The following is a 16,971-nucleotide window of genomic DNA, read 5'->3' on the forward strand; positions in this document are numbered from 1 at the left end:
GGTGGAGACGCGGAACACCAAGATGATGATTGCAGGTTACATGGAACATCAGAACAGCACAGCATATTAGGCCCTTGAGCCACAGTACTCCATGATTCCAACCGGATCATCAGACCGAAAAAATCTGGAAAAAATACCCTTCACTATCCTCAAAACCATGGCTGAGAATTCATGGAGTCAACCAAGGACAAGAGAGCGTCTGGCTTTCTACTTCTGTGCCTCATCATTGCTACCAGCGAGGGAAAGTAAGCTATATCATCATCATGGGAGTCCTCATCCAGGAACTAGACAAAGCTTAACAAAACTGAAGTTTCGAACCCATATCGGAACCCATATTTATCTATCATTTTCTCGACTACATGGTATCTCCCTTGATAAAATAATTCCTAAAAGGAAGTCCCTAAACCTGACTGCAATTCATTCTTTTTCCTGAGCATACGTGCCCTTAAGAAGTAATCAATGCAGCTGTACTACAAAAAAGAAATATCAACACAGTATACTTACGCGTGTGTGTGTGTGTGTGTGTGTGTGTGTGTTGTACTCTGAAATAATTCATAAGCTGTTACATTCATAGATCATTAATTCGTCTCGCTAAGATACGGTCTCATCACAGATAACGGCGTCACTCATCTTTTTACCGTTGACACACAGCTGGTGAGAGAGAGAGAGAGGATAGTGTCCTCAGAAAAATTGAAATTAGATCACCCATCAACACTCTTCCTAGTTAGCCCTCTTGTGGCGACTGAGCATCTTCGTTTCTCCTGCTGATAAACAGAAAAAAAAGGGGGGGGGGAACATAAGTGATGTATGAATATCACTACTACTATAAACCCAGAACAAGTAACTGCCAGAGCCGTATTAAATCCACTGGACGAGTACCTCCTGCAGTACTCGCCGTAAAGTACCTCGCTTGTCCCCCGTCGATAAAGTCGTCCGATGCTCATTTCACTGCAGTGACTGCGGCAGACTGGGGCATCGGCCTGCGATGGGCAAAACGAGAATTTCTGGCACAGACACTAAAAGTCACAGGAGAGCCATAACTCTGTAGAATACCGGAGGTGATGGCTATCAGACGGCAATTATCTGAATCTGCGAAGGGGGTCTTTCAGTTTGGGCTTTGAAGTAGTGGTATGATTGACAAACACATAAAGTCGCTGGGTAGGTAGTGATGTAGAACTATCACCGGTAAAGTATTTGACATTACTCCCGCCTTAAGTAGCCAGACAAGCACGTTGCTGGCATCCGTGGCCTTATTGAAGGATAGGGATTAGAACGCATCATTGACCTTATCAATATGCAAAGTATTATTTATTAGCGTGCGCGATTCAAAGGCAGAGTTAAAACTGGATCTCGCCGATGGACTACTGAGAGAGAGAGAGAGAGAGAGAGAGAGAGAGAGAGAGAGAGAGAGAGAGAGAGAGAGAGAGAGAGAGAGAGAGAGAGAGAGAGAGACGGAGGGAGGGAGGGAAACAGATCTACTCAACTGGACAGAGCAGCCATCTTGCAGACCACAGCCAATCTTTTATACAATAACAGTGATTGCATTAACATGTGGAACTCGTGGACATCGGTTGCCATATGATTTCTTGAAAATAGTGCGTGAAAATGCTTGCCGTCCGAGGGTAACCATCATGTTTTTTACCGCCAGCACCGTCAGGTATAGGAGACAGTGGCAGGGTTATCGATACATCCACGAGCCCTAGTCTTCCCTGGAAAGGAAAGGGAAAGGATAAATTCTCCCGAAGGAATTTCCCCTCCTCCTCCTCCTCCTCTTCCACTACCCTGGTAAACCCTCCCACTGCCATATTCCTATCTGGCCAACCACCACAGTGCAGGCCCCAGCAAAGTGGCCTGTCACATCGTCTGAAGCCAATCTTGTTAAGGAAGGTGATTCCTCATGCCCAGCACACCTCCCACTCATTCCTTACAAGTACGACCTGTTATTGTATCTTCTAAATCTCGGCCAAATGCTGGAGGTATCCGGGCCAATATTTACACATATTACCAATTGCCTTGCCCATGGTACAGAAGGAGGCTGCTCCTGCTTCTTTTGTTCTGTCCAGAGAGCTGGTGCATATTAGATAAGAGTAAGTGCAGGGTTAAGTAGCACTGGAGGATATCTAAGTAGGATTAAGCGTAGGGATAAGCAGCACTGGTGGATTTCTAAGTAGGAGTAATTGTAGGGATAAGCAGCACTGGTGGATATACTGGGAGGAGTAAGCGCAGGGATAAGTACCATTGGTGGATTTCTAAGTAGGAGTAAGCGCAAGGATGAGGAGCATTGGTGGATATTTAAGAAAGAGTACGTGCCGGGATTAAGTCGCAGTGGTAGATATCTCTTAAGTACGAGTCAGTGCTGGGATAAGTAACACCGGTGTATATCTAAGCAGCAATAAGTGCAGACATAAGTGGTGCTAGTGGAGAAAAAGTCCGGGTGAAAGGATGTTGATGCATATTAAGTAACAGGAAGTGCAGGAGAGCAGAGAGATGCTGAATATTAAGTTACAGTAAGCGGAGGGGGTTGACGGTGCTGCGGGATATCAAACAGCAGCGAGTGGAGGGGATGAACGAAACTGCTGGATATTAAGTAACACTTATGGTTATCCATAATGAATGAGGAGATGAGTTTGGCTAACACCGGACACAACCAGGATTCTTAGGAGGAAAATGCTGTGATGGCAATCGAGGTACTCGCATTTGGCCCCCTACTGCAGCCCGCTGTCCACAGTACCGATAAACCAGGAGACACCAGTGCTTCCACGGGCTAGCAAGAAACATTAGTGCTTCTTCAGGCAAGTGGGAAACACCAGAGCCTCCTCATGCTGGTAGGAAACACCACTGCTTCTTCAGGCTGGTAGAAACACCACTGCTTCTTCAGGCTGGTAAGAAACCCCGCTGCTTCTTCTGGCTGGTAAGAAACACCGCTGCTTCTTCAGGCTGGTAGGAAACACCACTGCTTCTTCAGGCAACTGGGAAACACGTCTTTCTTCAGGCTAACAGGAAACACCGTTGCTTCCTCACGCAAGTAGGAAACACCAGTGCTTCTCCTGGCTCCCTAAAGGCAGGGGTGACTGAGATCCACACAGCTTCCCAGATCGCCAGACCAGTCTCTCTTTTTTTTTCTTCTTCTTTTTTTGGCATCCACCACAGCTTGCAGGGAACCGGTGTCTGATATGCTACCATAAAGCTTGGGGAACGTCTTAAGGTTATAGTGATTCTTCCTTATCCATTGAGCCGGCACCTCGAACATCTGCACAGATAACTATTCCAGATCTGTGTTAACAGACTTCGCCTGCTTGCAGGTTAAACCACGGGTGAAAGGGCAAGAGAGCTGTGTGGTAATAATATCAAGAGTGTGGCTGAGACAGCTGAAGAGGTGTTGATAATGGTTTGGACATACGGAAAGAATGAGTAACATGATGAACTTTCTATCCCTCGTCAGTATTACCAGTGACACTGGACCCCTTTTGGCATTCATCCTACAGTGAAATTTTCGTCAGTGAGGAAGAGGTGGGAGACAAGAGGTTGGCCCGAGGGAAGTAAAAAGGTGAGGATCGCCCCAGGCCGTGAGAGACGGCGCTACCGTGTAGTGCAGAACTGGTTCCTTCTGACCCCTACAATTGACGCCACCACCACCGAGCCACACAAGAGGCTGCCAAACCCTTTAACTCACTACCATCTCTCTTCGCGCTAGTACAGCCTAGTCATTAACAATCATAAAAGGTCTTCGTAGTCTCGGACACCTGAATAAATTACTACTCTAGATATAAGAACTCGCTAACCCTCAAAGGTATGCCAGGAGTTGAAGCACCTTGTGTATGTAACTTGTGATGACTGGATCAGCATAATATAAACCTATCCCGGTGATAAACGGCACATTCCATGTCACACACTCACTTTACTAAACTGTAAAAAAGTAGGAAGTGGAGCCTGTGGTGGCAGGGTCTTCGGCAGGAGCTCGGGGGTTCACGTTGTAGGGATGAACACAGGTATGTATCACCCTCTGGCAGAGGTGCTGCCAGTTTGTGGGGCATGGTGGACCTCTGGTATGGAACTTGGAGCTGTGTTGTCCATAGCAGAGAGCTCTGCTGTAGATGATGGCTGTCCGGTGAGTTCGTTCATTACTTAAAGTGGGTGCTGGGGCCTTGCTGTGGATGTTGGAGCCTTGCTGTGGATAGTGGAACTTTTGCTGTGGATGTTGAACCTTGGCGGTGGATGTTACACCTTTCCTGTAGATTAACGAGCAGTGGCGAGGATGCTAGAACTACTGTTGTCGCAGGATTATATTGTGGAACTGTACTAGGATATAACTCTGCTGAAAATGTCTTAACTCTGCAGAGGGTTAAAGCGCTGTTGTGACAGCGGGGCTCTCTGGTGAGGGGATACGGCGTACATAATGAACGCACAATGTCAAAAACTTTGACGTGGATGAAATTTTTGATGTGTGGACGGTAGGTCTACGGTGGAGACGATAATGCTGCAGTGTCGACGGTAAAGCACCGGTGGCGACAGCAAGATTCTGGGGTGGAAGGTAACAGCTTTGCATACGTACGTGGAGCTATGGTACAGAGCTGCGTGGCAGAGCTCTTGTAAATCGTGAGAACTTGATATCAAGGGAAACTCTAGTATGGAAGGGTGTGCCTTTCTGGTGTCAGACACCTCGTTCTTATGTGAGTGATCTGAAGGTAGATCCCTTGTTCTCGAATTAGGGTTCTGATGGCAGAGCAATTGTTTTGAAGTGAGCCCTTTGATCGTACAGCCCTTAATTTGTGGTCAAACTTGTAGGCAAAAAAAAAAAGTCATTTTAACAAATATCACTGTCATTATTAGAATAATTTCTACTTATATCACTGATGTCATTTTCTCTAAACGAGAAGAATAGATGAATTAGACCGGAACAAAAATCAGGAGTTAGTTTTCAGTGGCGTGAGCCTCCTATTGGGACAGGTTCTTAGTGGTATGAGGCTTCAACTAGCCAGGTTTTCAGTGGTATGAGGCTTCAACTGGGCCAGGTTTTCAGAAGAATTAAGCTCCTAATGTCCCAGGGAATTTGAAAGTGCATTTATAAGTCATGCTTACTAAATTACGTATTAGTTCGTTAATAAAATGGGTCATCTTAATCTAAAACTCAATATTCTCTATGATTCTAATTACCTAACCAGATTCATGTGGTGAGAAAAAAGTTAAGCAATGTTAATAAAACGCAGTTCACATGAGGGAAAATGACCGTAAAAAAGTAGGATGTAAATACATGAAAAGAAAACAATAAACACGGCGATTCATACGAGAGTACATACTTAAAGGTGACGTACATGACGAGGGCCATTTCTTGCAAGCACATCTGAAGGCAGACTGGTTTTATGCCGGCTCTGCCAGTGAGTTCCAGGGCAGATGAGCCTGTTATGTAAGAGATCTATATTTCATGGAGGTTCCCATGTTGCGAACACGTAGAGCTCCTAACTCCTCTTGTGGCATCTATGACTCACAGGAAGGATGTGTTACGTTTCGACAGCTCAACTTGAATGAAGCTACGAGTCTACAACGTTTAAGAAAGATATATATACATACACACACGTGCAACATGTCTGTGTTCACATTTACGTATAAACAGGTACGGAAAAGAGAGAAACTATGTTGATTGACTGTGTGTGTATGTTTCTTTGTTTGGTTTCAGTTACACAGATTTCTTCTGCCTAAATATAGGCTGGGTGTGAGCGAGGCTGATTACGTTCACCCTTTGGCCTCAGGACTCTGGCTGCGGTTACAAGGATTGTGTAAGGCTGAGTCGGTCCACTCTCTTATCCCCCCCAACACTATGATGAATTAACCCAGATGGGGAGGCATTAGCTGGTAATGCATAGTTGTGACTCGCTATAGTCACAGGACTGCTATTCCCATACAGATGTCGCAATTGTATGCTGCTCCCTGCCGGATGTGGCAAGGGTGCGATCGCCAGTCGTCTCATCGATGTGTAAACATTAAAAATTCTATGAACGTCTGTCCGCTCTGGTTTTATCCTCGTGTTATCTCTGTTACCACGCACACACACACACACACAACACACGAATCAGCTTTGAGACACGTTTATTATAACACCGGATACAAATGATCATGAGACGATCACACAACTTTTGAGGACACTGATCACAAGAGAACTAGTCAATAAGAATCAGTGTAAACATAAAATATGAACACCACCGAGAAGTCTACTTTCATGACATGATGTATGGATGTCCCTTGATTTTATGGCTCTCGACTCGTCTGATAATTGAAACAGAACTTACAATAAACACGTTAATAAAAAATAAAATTACAGTGAAGCACAGAGGCGATCTACTTACAATGGACAGTGAAGCATGGGTAAGTGACCTGCCACATATTGCTGTATATAATTCCCATGAGATAACACTAGATTATCTGTTGCTCCACCCCTATCCCCCCCAAAAATGTGATCTATGTAACGTTATTGAAACTTGGAGGTAAGAATCGCCCGGCACAGACGGTGAGCTAACTGACATGATAGCCTTAAAGTAACTCATATGATTTTCGCTAAGAAGTGTATAATCATTAGGGAAAAACCTTCTTTATTTTCCATCATGTGTAAATGAATATCTGAATTTCTGTCTTCCTTACCTTTACATCAATTAGTGCTTGTAACTCTGTCTAATACATGACCCACGATCCATGCCAGTCTCAGCACATTATCTATTGCAGAACTTGCTACTGTTTAAAGCTGAGCTACTAAGTCGTAAGTTGGGCGTGGTGTCTGTGTCAGGTCTCCTGTGTGAAGTAAGGATTGGTATTGGAGTCCGATTCAATACGAAGCCCCATCGTGACACATGGGTAGTCGAGCGACGAGCGGGAGGGCAAGCGGGCAGGAGACAACGAGAGCGGTAACAACTTCGTCACAGCTCCAGCGGTCGCGAGGAACCACTGCTTTGTATATGTATGGCATCTTTCTCTCCTAGAGGCAGTGTTTCTTCACTATCCATTCCGTCCTGAGTATCACAGAGCCTCTGACGATCAACTGACCGAACAATTATGTAACCACGTAATATACTTTCGACGCAGACGGGAGAAAGTGTTTAATGGTACAACTACAGGAGTGTCCGGTCCGTCGCTCCTAACTGGTCTATTTTTAGCTGGTGTTTCTACAGCCTTGTAAGACAGGGTGGTTGTGCGCCCCACCGCCCTCAGCAGTAACACGCACACACACATTTTTTTGTTTGTTTCTCAAACTTCGCTTGCAGGCAATGATCGGCCATCGCTGTTCCCCCAGCGTTCGGTGGCATCTCCTTCTGTATACTGTACTTCTCTGCCTTCCGGCTAGGATGGTGTTGGCTTATCTGACTTATTGTTGGTTTCTTGTGCCGGGAATTAAGGGCAAGCCGGCAACAGTGCTGAGGTGTTGGCGGCCTCAACCCAACCGACTGACCTGGCGTTATTTGTTCCAGTTTAGCCATCACGACGACAAGCATATATTATGCAAAACAAATAGACGCATACACAACCACACACGTCTGGGAACACAACACAACACACACACACACAAACACACACACACACACATGCACGCAGAGTCTGAAAAACACACATACATATATATATATACACACACACACGAGGTCGGACACACTCAGTTCTTAGAGATAATTTTGAACTGAGGAACTAAGAGTCGCAACACGAAACTTCACAGAACACGAAACTTCACAGAAACTGGGAAAGATGGACATACTTAAGACGTCATAAAGTAGTGAACGACTAGAACACGCTCAGTGAAGGAACAGTAAATACAGTGGGCGTTAAACGGCAGGAATTGTAAGACAGAAGAGAGAGGTTACGAGATGGGGCCCCATGAGGGGAACACTAATACCTCCTCGTAAACCCCAATACGTGGTCACACCCGAGACCCAATCTTGGACCGACATGTACCAATTCTTCATGATTTTATTTGGAGCGACTAAAGCAACAGGTGAGGATATTCCCTCAAAGGCCCAGTCCTCTGTTCTTAACGCTACCTCGCTATTGCGGGAAATAGCGAATAGTATGAAAAAAAAAAAAAAAAAAAATATATATATATATATATATAAGCTGATGACCGGGAAAATGTAGTTAGAATGCATCAGTGAAGGGTTAACTCATACCTTAAGCGATGGGTGAAATTCCACAAACGTGAGATAAATATTCAGTGCGGCTATTAACTGTTCGCCCCAGAGAGCAAGTATTACAACCGAATATTCAGGGTAGTATTAATAAAACTTTAAACACAATAGTGTAGGAAGAAATGAAAAAAGAAAATATCAGAAAGTTTCTTGTCATTTGTATCATTATTAGCATCATCATTATCAGTAAGAAGCAGTAGTAGAAGTACCATCATCATTTTATTATCATTATTATGATTATCATTAGTGTAGTCATACCTATTACAGCAAACACTACTGTTTATATCATATGAGTTAATGAATCACTATATCTTTAGTGACTAAGGAACTTGTAAACCCTCATAAACACCCAGCACATCTTGATCTTAAGCTCATTTATGATCAGTTATCCAGTCACTGTCATGACTTCCCAGTTCTGTAATATTCGTAACACCGCAACAGTGTACTTTCAGCCGTACGGCTGCTTAAATTCTATAAGCCGTTGTATATCTATTTAATCAAACAGCTTGAGGTGGCAATATCTCATCGCAACAATTTTTTCTTATCTTTTTCTTCATTTTAATACAAAAGCACAAAAGACAAAAGCGTTTACAAAGAGACCGATATACTAGCGAAACTAAATGAATTTTTTTCTTTTTTGGATATGATCATTCCAATAATGTAATGCCAGTGGAAATATTCATGGCTCTAAATCGAAGAAACTCTTACGAAATGGTCACACTGGATATCGCCTTAGAAAATGGAAATGTTGCATCAGACAACGAAGTGGAACAAACAAACAACAGGCTAGAACAAACCGACAATGGGATGGAACAAACTGATATGAGGCTGGAACAAATTGACGTGCTGGACCAAACTGACAACAACAGGGTGGAACCTGGAATCAAAGATGTGAGAAAAGACAAGAACCACGAATTCGAAGGTTTTCAGGAGATCCTGCCTTGCAGACTATGATGTGTATAAAGGTTTTTCTAATACTCCAACGTACTTGATCCATCTTAGAATAATAAATCGTGGCCTCAATAAGGTACTGTATTACTAGATCTCCCGCCTTCGTGGATTTCATCAATTCCTTGGACGTCCGTCCAGGGTGTTGAGCTGGAGAGTTTCAGGACCAGTCTATATATGTATACTAATCAGCATAACTTACTACACTGTCAGCTTAACAAACATCTTCATTAATATGATATAAATGCAGTTAGAGAATCACTAAAATCACTGAACAACATCTGGTCGGCCAGTATTCAAACAATTTGTTGCCAATTACCAACTCTAAACTACTGAGAACGGCCGCTCCATAAAACACTTTTACAAGGGGAAAATATAGGGATAAATGTACATCGAACGCCTTGATCCCCTGATAATTTAAACCCTTGACTACTTTGTGTATCGTCCATCACTTCGTATCCCAGCCGTGGTTGCATGAGGTAATGGTGAGATATGACTAACACCAACGGCCTCAGGATCTTCCAACACAATCTTGCAACTTAATGTTTGTATTGGTCTGATCTATTGCTCGATTTGCTTTTTTTTCTTGAACACTCGACCACTTAAGTACCATAAATTGAGTGACTTTACCGGTGATTTTGTTGCATCAGAAGGACAAACTGCACGTAAATAAACGCTTCAGTGTCAAGTGACAACATCGGCTCTAAACATACCGATGAATACGTCAAAATAGTTTTTACAATGAAAGGTCCTTCAATCGAGAAAGATCTTCATACAATTTCTGCATAGGCAGGCCAGATATTAAGTGCTCCTGAGCACACGCCCACAACTCATGAGGGTTGTAACTGAAGGGAACAAAAATCCCAACTATATCGCTTCTTGATTGCTCAATTTGCGCACTGTGCTGACACGTCGGATCAAACTTGTCTCTCTCGTCATACTTCCAACCTTCAACAGAACTAACACCTTTACACAAACAATCCTTCCCTAGAGTCATCCATCGTCTTGAGTACTCGACTGCATCAGTACTTCTAGCCTCTTCCAGTTGAATTACTTTATATACACTTTATTTCTTTCGCAATCGTTTTCTACTCTTACCTTCACCAATACTATAAAAGAAAATATTCACCGACTTCTCATCTGCCATAGCTTCCTTAACAGCAACACCATCATAACAGGCTTTCATCTATGCAACCATGATAATAGCCATACTACCATAATTCATTCGTGTACCTTCTTCGCCGTACCACCATAACCATCTTTTTATTCACTTATCTTTAGAAAGATAACTTCACGTCATAGAAATATATGATGCATAAAACGCAAGCACTGCACTAGAAAAGTAAAGAAAAAAAATTGGCAAGAAGGCATTTAACACCATCGCCCACAAGTCCACGGCAGATTAAGATTTTCTCTAAGTGTAATGGAACTAAAGATAAGGGTAAAAGCAACAAGCGATGTCGTAAGGTGGGGAAGAGGAGGCACGGCCGGAGTCTTAAACTTGGGGCGGGTGTTGTGCCTCCCCGACACGACACCCACCCAAGTCTTACACCGTTTCAAGACGGCCAGTTCCTTGGTGAAGGCGAGAGGAGAACTCCCTCCCACGGTTTAACGCGAAAGCCTGGAAGTCTTAAGGCCGCCGTTATTCCTTTACTCTCTACAAGATTTGCCAGGTCTCGAAACCTGAATGTTCGCTCGAAGATTCTCCCAAAAACTTATTAAGAAGAATGAGTTTTCGACACTACAACAACTGGAGAGAGACCTAGTCATGCTCCAGATACATGGTTAATGAAATTCAACCCCGCCAAATGCACAGTGATGACGATGGGGCGCAGTGAAATAAGACCAGGCTATGACTATCATCTGGCAGGGAGCAAATTACAGGAATCTACGTCTGAGAGGGACTTAGAGGTAGCAACAGTGTCCAGTTTGTCACCAGAAAACCAAATCTTGAGGGCTGTAGATGTGATTACCGGCACACTGGTCGAAATGTCGAACCCGCCATAGAATACGAGGACAGGATGACGTGCCGATAAAATATCTACAAGATACAATAAGACTCAGATTAAAAGGATGCTTCAACAGTCTGGTCACCTCATTTAAGGAGGCATACAGGGGTGCTAGAGAGAATCCAACGGCAGGGAACAAAAACTGGACCTCCAGTAAGGAAGTTAAGTTACAGGAAAAAGGATTGCAGCCATAGAGTAACGCTGGAGTGGAGGATAACAGGGACATTGTTACAGCTTTGGGACTCCTCAGTGGATCTGATGATACATTTATTTAAAAAACATGGATGAAGCGAATAACTAGAGAACAAAGCAAGCAATTAAACACGAAGAAAATGTCATTAAAAGATGGAGAAAGACACTTCCGCTGTAATAATATAATGGTCGATGATACAGTGGCTGAATGGAAGATATAGGCTAAATGGAGAAGTGAAAGCAACGACCAGTAGGAGTTTAATTTAAGATTACGTGTGACAGAAAAGTTTAAGAGATGGGACCCTTTGAGTATCAACGCACTTATATACATATCGAATAATCTCTCTCACTCACTCACACACACACACACACACACACAGATACAGACACACACACACATACACACACACACACACACACACACACACACTGTTACACACATATTCACATACCACAACACGGCATACCATAAATTGAGGCAAGGTGTGGCGAGCCAGACACGCGAGAGATGGGATGAAGACTAGACGAGCCGCCGTCTTGACCCGCCAGGGGTAAGCTACGGTAATAATGAGTTTGGTGAGGTAGAGATACTCAGCAACGTTCGTCATTCCCCGATATTTGCCAACAAAAATTTCTGAACTCTCTCTCTCTCTCTCTCTCTCTCTCTCTCTCTCTCTCTCTCTCTCTCTCTCTCTCTCTCTCTCTCTCTCTCTCCCTCCGCCACCCGCCTCATATCCCCCCTCCTCACCCCACCTCCCCCCCCCCCTCAACGACTTACTTCATCGACAATTCACTGCTACTTGTGAGTGACTTGGGGTAAATTACCGTAGATCCACTCCAGATTACTCCAATCGTTGGTATGGGGCCAGTGAGGAAGCGATGCTGCACATGGTACATTAACCTGATACCGACCGGCTTGGCCCCTGGGCATGCATACCTCCTACCCTAACTGGATTTTATAGTTCTGCTCCAAATCATGGCAAACCAGGATATAATTCATTAGACGTGAGATGTGTATGCCACACATCGCTCAGACACATGCGCAGTGGGATCGCACTTACCCTGCAACGAAACCTACACACACACATCATCATCACCACCACTCCGATCTTCCCCTTAAACGCCTCCTCCGGACTGCGCCAGCTACTGCGATAAACACTGCTAATCGATCTCATCTCCGGTGACTGATAATGGAACTGCCACTACGCGAAGCGGCCAAGTTACGAAAAAAAAAAAAAAAATGGCAATGTTCATTTATCGGTGTTTACGTGTCCGAGTCGAAGCACCTGCACGCCAACACCGACACCAAACTATTCGTCTCTTCTTTTTTTTTTCCTTATCATGCAACTCCTAACCGGCAAAGTGAGACGCCAACAAACGACTCGCAAGAAATCATAATTACATACTCTGGGCCACTGGAGACTTGAATCCACTGAGAGAGACACACAAGAAAATAATAACACTGAACGAACAGGGAAGGAAATATAATGCTCATGAATTCTTCAAAGGGCCAACGAACCTTGGAAGCTTACAGGGTAAGCCAGATTCCCATAACCACCAGCCTACGTAGTCCACCTGCCACAGCCAGTTACTAGGATACAGACCTTGCACTAGGATGCAGACCTTGCACTAGGTCCTAACACAGACCTTACACTACATGTTCAGTCTAGGATACAGACCATGCTCTACGTGTTCAGACTTGGATACAGACCTTATACTACATGTTCAGACTAGGATACAGACCTTGCACTACTGTTCATACTAGGGTACAGACTTCCACTAGGATACAGACCCTGTACTACGTACTACATGTTCATACTAGGATACAGACCTTGCACTACTGTTCATACTAGGGTACAGACTTCCACTAGGATACAGACCTTGTACTACATGTTCATACTAGGATACAGACCTTGCACGTGTTCTGAGTCATGAACGGAAAAAATCTCAGGAAATGTATCAAGGAATTCGGGTAGGAACTTTGTGACAAACGTGTCTATCTTTAAGACAAATCAAAAATTACTGAAACATGACCATTAGCATAGGATGGCTGTTGTAAGAATTATCGAGAATACGGTACAGCGCAGTCAACAATCACTGGTGCAAAATGAAAACATTAAGCAGACATAGGGTAACAAATCTGTCTAGCAGAACCAAAAGAAGAGACATTCTTACGAGGTAAGCTATCGACTCGTGTTCAACGCATGTGCCACTTGTTTGAAAATGCTGTTCATCACTGCTGCCATGCGCACTGCATAGTTGTCAATTTTGGGCTCCCCTGGAACCCTTCGTAGCTTTTCGTCTAGTTCTGACGGTTTTATATATATACATATATATATATATATATATATATATATATATATATATATATATATATATATATATATATATATATATATATAATTCACCCGACAAAACAGAGAACAATGTCTTATCTTTTTATGTTGGACACGTATAAGTTTTGGTGGTCCTGGGAGCACGAAGGAATGGTCTTATTAGTTCACATTCACTTTCCAGTTATCATGTGCAATGCATCAACACCAGAGACCCTTATCCACAAACAGACCCCACAGACCTCTCCGAGGTTTACCCTAACAGCTTCATATGCCCTGGTTCAGCCCATTGACAGCACGTCGTCCCCTGTAAACCACATGGTCCCAGTTCGCTCTATCCTTTGCACGCCTCACACGCACTACTTAGCTGTTCAGTTTTTCCCCTGTATTCCATTCGGTTCGTCTTTGGTATATGTCGTTATCATTACTACCAGTAATATCATCATAAAAGAGTAATGTCGGATTTCATATGCGTGATAAAGAGAGTTTTGGATGTAAACATGCTGGGAGCACAGCTATTGGGTTGTCTGATCACTTCTTGGCGGAAGCGACAGTGAGAGTTCAGAAGTTAAAGCATAAGGGAAATGATAAGGGTGAGAAGAGGGTGGTGAAAATGAAAGAGTTTGGAAAGGATCGGGTGAAAAATGACAAAGGTTGAATAAAACAAAATTCGGGGCAAGGGCGAGAAATAGGAGGTATTAAAGGAAGATGCCTTTACATGTGCGAGAGAAGTGTGTGGCATGCAGACAATGGGAGGAGGCGTGCGTGGGATGTGAAAGTTAAGTTGTTACTGAAAAAGAAAGGAAAGGTGTAGCGGCCGTTACCTGCAGGGAAGGCAGCATGCAAGTGATTGGGGAGATGAGCAAAAGCAAGTGGGAAGAGGTCAAGTGGAAGGAGCAGGGGCTGAAAAGGAGGGCAAATGAGAGTTGGAGTGGAAGAGTACCAGCAAACTTCAGGTAAAAGGCGATCATGGAAACAAATTTTTTTTGAAGAATGCACAAGCTGGGAATAGAGATGGTGAAAAAGTGGTGAAAACTTCTGTCATGCAGATTAGGAAAGTATGTATGGAAGTGTGGAAAACTGGTCAGGTGCCTGATGACTAGAAGGCAATAACTGTTCCACTGTACAGGGCTGGGGGGAGGGGGAGTTAAAAGGAATGCAAGAATCATAAAGGAACAAGTCTCTCAGATGGCAAGGTGTATGGTAGGGTAGCGGCTGATCGTGTTGACAGGGTCACTGAACCTCTTGTTGCTCAGGAACAAGGTAAGGTTAGATAGGGAGGAAGGTATTCGGATCAGGTTTCTGCACTGAGCCATGAAACAGAGAAAGTTGGAGAGATGAAAAAGGTGTTGGTAACATTCATATGGCCTTGAAAATAGAACATGATAAAGCGAATACAAAAGCACTTCGGGAAGAGTTTACCTTATATGGCACACATGAAATTTTCCAGTGTTGGTAAGAGTTCATATCACACAGGTGGCGCATGCGTGAACGTAACTGGTCCGAAATAAGTGCAGGAATCAGTCAAGGCTGTATAACATCACCGTGGTTACTGCTCTGTTTTAATAGATGGGGAACTGCTTGACTTAAGAGCGAGGTGGGGGTGACTCTGGCGTGACGTTTAACCATCGATAAGTAGAAATGAAATTGCTGCAGTTGTGGGGATGATGCTGTGTTGCTGGCTCGATTCGAGCAAAAGCTGGATGAACAGTTGGCCGGGTTGGCGATGCATGTAGATGAAAACAACCGAGAGTGACCGCTGATGACAGCAGGACGCGTGTCTTTGGAAAGGGAAGGAATGAGAAAGTAATGATGGTACACAGACGCTTAAAGGAAGCTGTTAAGGTTGCTGACCGTGAGGTACTTACGTGCTGCCTTTAGTCGAGTCAACAGGTTCGAATCCTGGGTGCAGCAGTTGGCCTACAGTCAACCCAGTTGCTCACCCACCCCAAAAGAGTTGGTTGATGATTACAATCAAATGTCTGGATTAGCTACTAAGATAAAACCTATTCTACCCTGATATAGATTACAATTACTTCTAGAATGATGATATAAGCAAAACATTTATCACTATGTGGCTATCCATAACAGAAATGTACACTAGATGATAGGAAAATTATAATGATGAAATCTTTATTCGAGTTTCTTTCACAAACTCAGAGGAATCAATCCCGAATCAGAACCATACAGTCATCTACATAAGACAAACAGAATATCAAATCAAAACATCAGAATCCCTTCACGAGACCTAGAGAGGCCCACAGGGGTCATCATAACTTACAGCAATCCTTTCCTAGACACAAAGGGATATTCTGTGCTTAGTATCATGTTTAGCTGCCTGTGACTTCCTATTTACAATGACTGGGTACCTATCCGCCGCAGGGTCGGCTTCACGACGACAGAGGGTTTTCTAGGAACCTTTCCACAGCTGGTAACGACAGGGGTTAGGACAGGGGCTCTCTGGGAACCCATCCACAGCTGGTAACAACCTGGGGGAATAGGGGGCTCCCTGGGCATTAGTCACAAATAGGTCGACCTGGGAAGGATAGGCTGGTCCCTGGGTACTTGTCATATATGGGTCGACCTGGGAAGGATAGGGAGGAGGGTAACACATTACCAAGCAGGGAGCTAGACTACAATGGACGAAAAATGAAAGAATCCCTTAAATGCCACCACCAGGTGCATTTTTACTCTATTGTGAGCAACAAAATGCATGACAGTTTAAACAAAAATGTTGAGTATCTTTCTGCCATACAAGAACTAAGAAATCAGCATCCACACTTTCACCTTCTCTTACACACTTCATGATTATCAAAATTCCTGAACACAAAAACTTACCTAATACGGCCTCCTGTCAAAGAGATCCCAAGTCCGAATATGCTAAAGGTAGTTGGATCATCTTAACAGATAATATGCAGCCACAACTGTGAAGGTAGATTTCCTCATCATTTTACGCCAGTCACAAGACATTTCTTTTCTCTCTCTCATATTAGTTGTCGTCGGGATGAAGGCAATCTGTAGATGATTTGTCAAATGAATTTTAAAAGAAATGAACGTTAACAATTTCAGTTAATATCATTTGAGACTGATAAAAACTACAAATTTCTAATTATAGAGGCTTAGAATTTGCAATGGGTACTCTCGAATTATAAAATCCTGTAAAATAATGATTTTGATAATATATGCTTGCAACTCCCTCTCTTCCGTCAGTAACATGCCGTTCCTTGAGGTTGACATTTGACCAACTTCATATGTGAATTCCTTAAAACCTAAAAAGCCCAAGTCAATAATTCAAGAGGTTACTAGCTGTATTGGTCTGTTCAAGTC

At 43.5% G+C, this 16,971-nt stretch overlaps 1 long non-coding RNA gene across 1 annotated transcript in view; it reads right to left on the reverse strand.

Annotated features, from left to right (window-relative positions):
• Positions 1-1,296: 1,296 nt before the first annotated feature.
• Positions 1,297-16,971, reverse strand: part of LOC139763706 (uncharacterized) — a 34,091-nt gene continuing 18,416 nt past the window's right edge. The window contains exons 3-4 of the long non-coding RNA XR_011716218.1: positions 16,483-16,659; positions 1,297-1,709 (exon numbers count right to left, since the gene is read on the reverse strand). This is a non-coding gene — a long non-coding RNA (uncharacterized lncRNA). The remainder of the gene's footprint in view (positions 1,710-16,482; positions 16,660-16,971) is intronic.

Source organism: Panulirus ornatus, chromosome 47 (genome assembly GCF_036320965.1).
Source record: "Panulirus ornatus isolate Po-2019 chromosome 47, ASM3632096v1, whole genome shotgun sequence".
NCBI classification, from domain to species: Eukaryota; Metazoa; Arthropoda; class Malacostraca; order Decapoda; family Palinuridae; genus Panulirus; species Panulirus ornatus.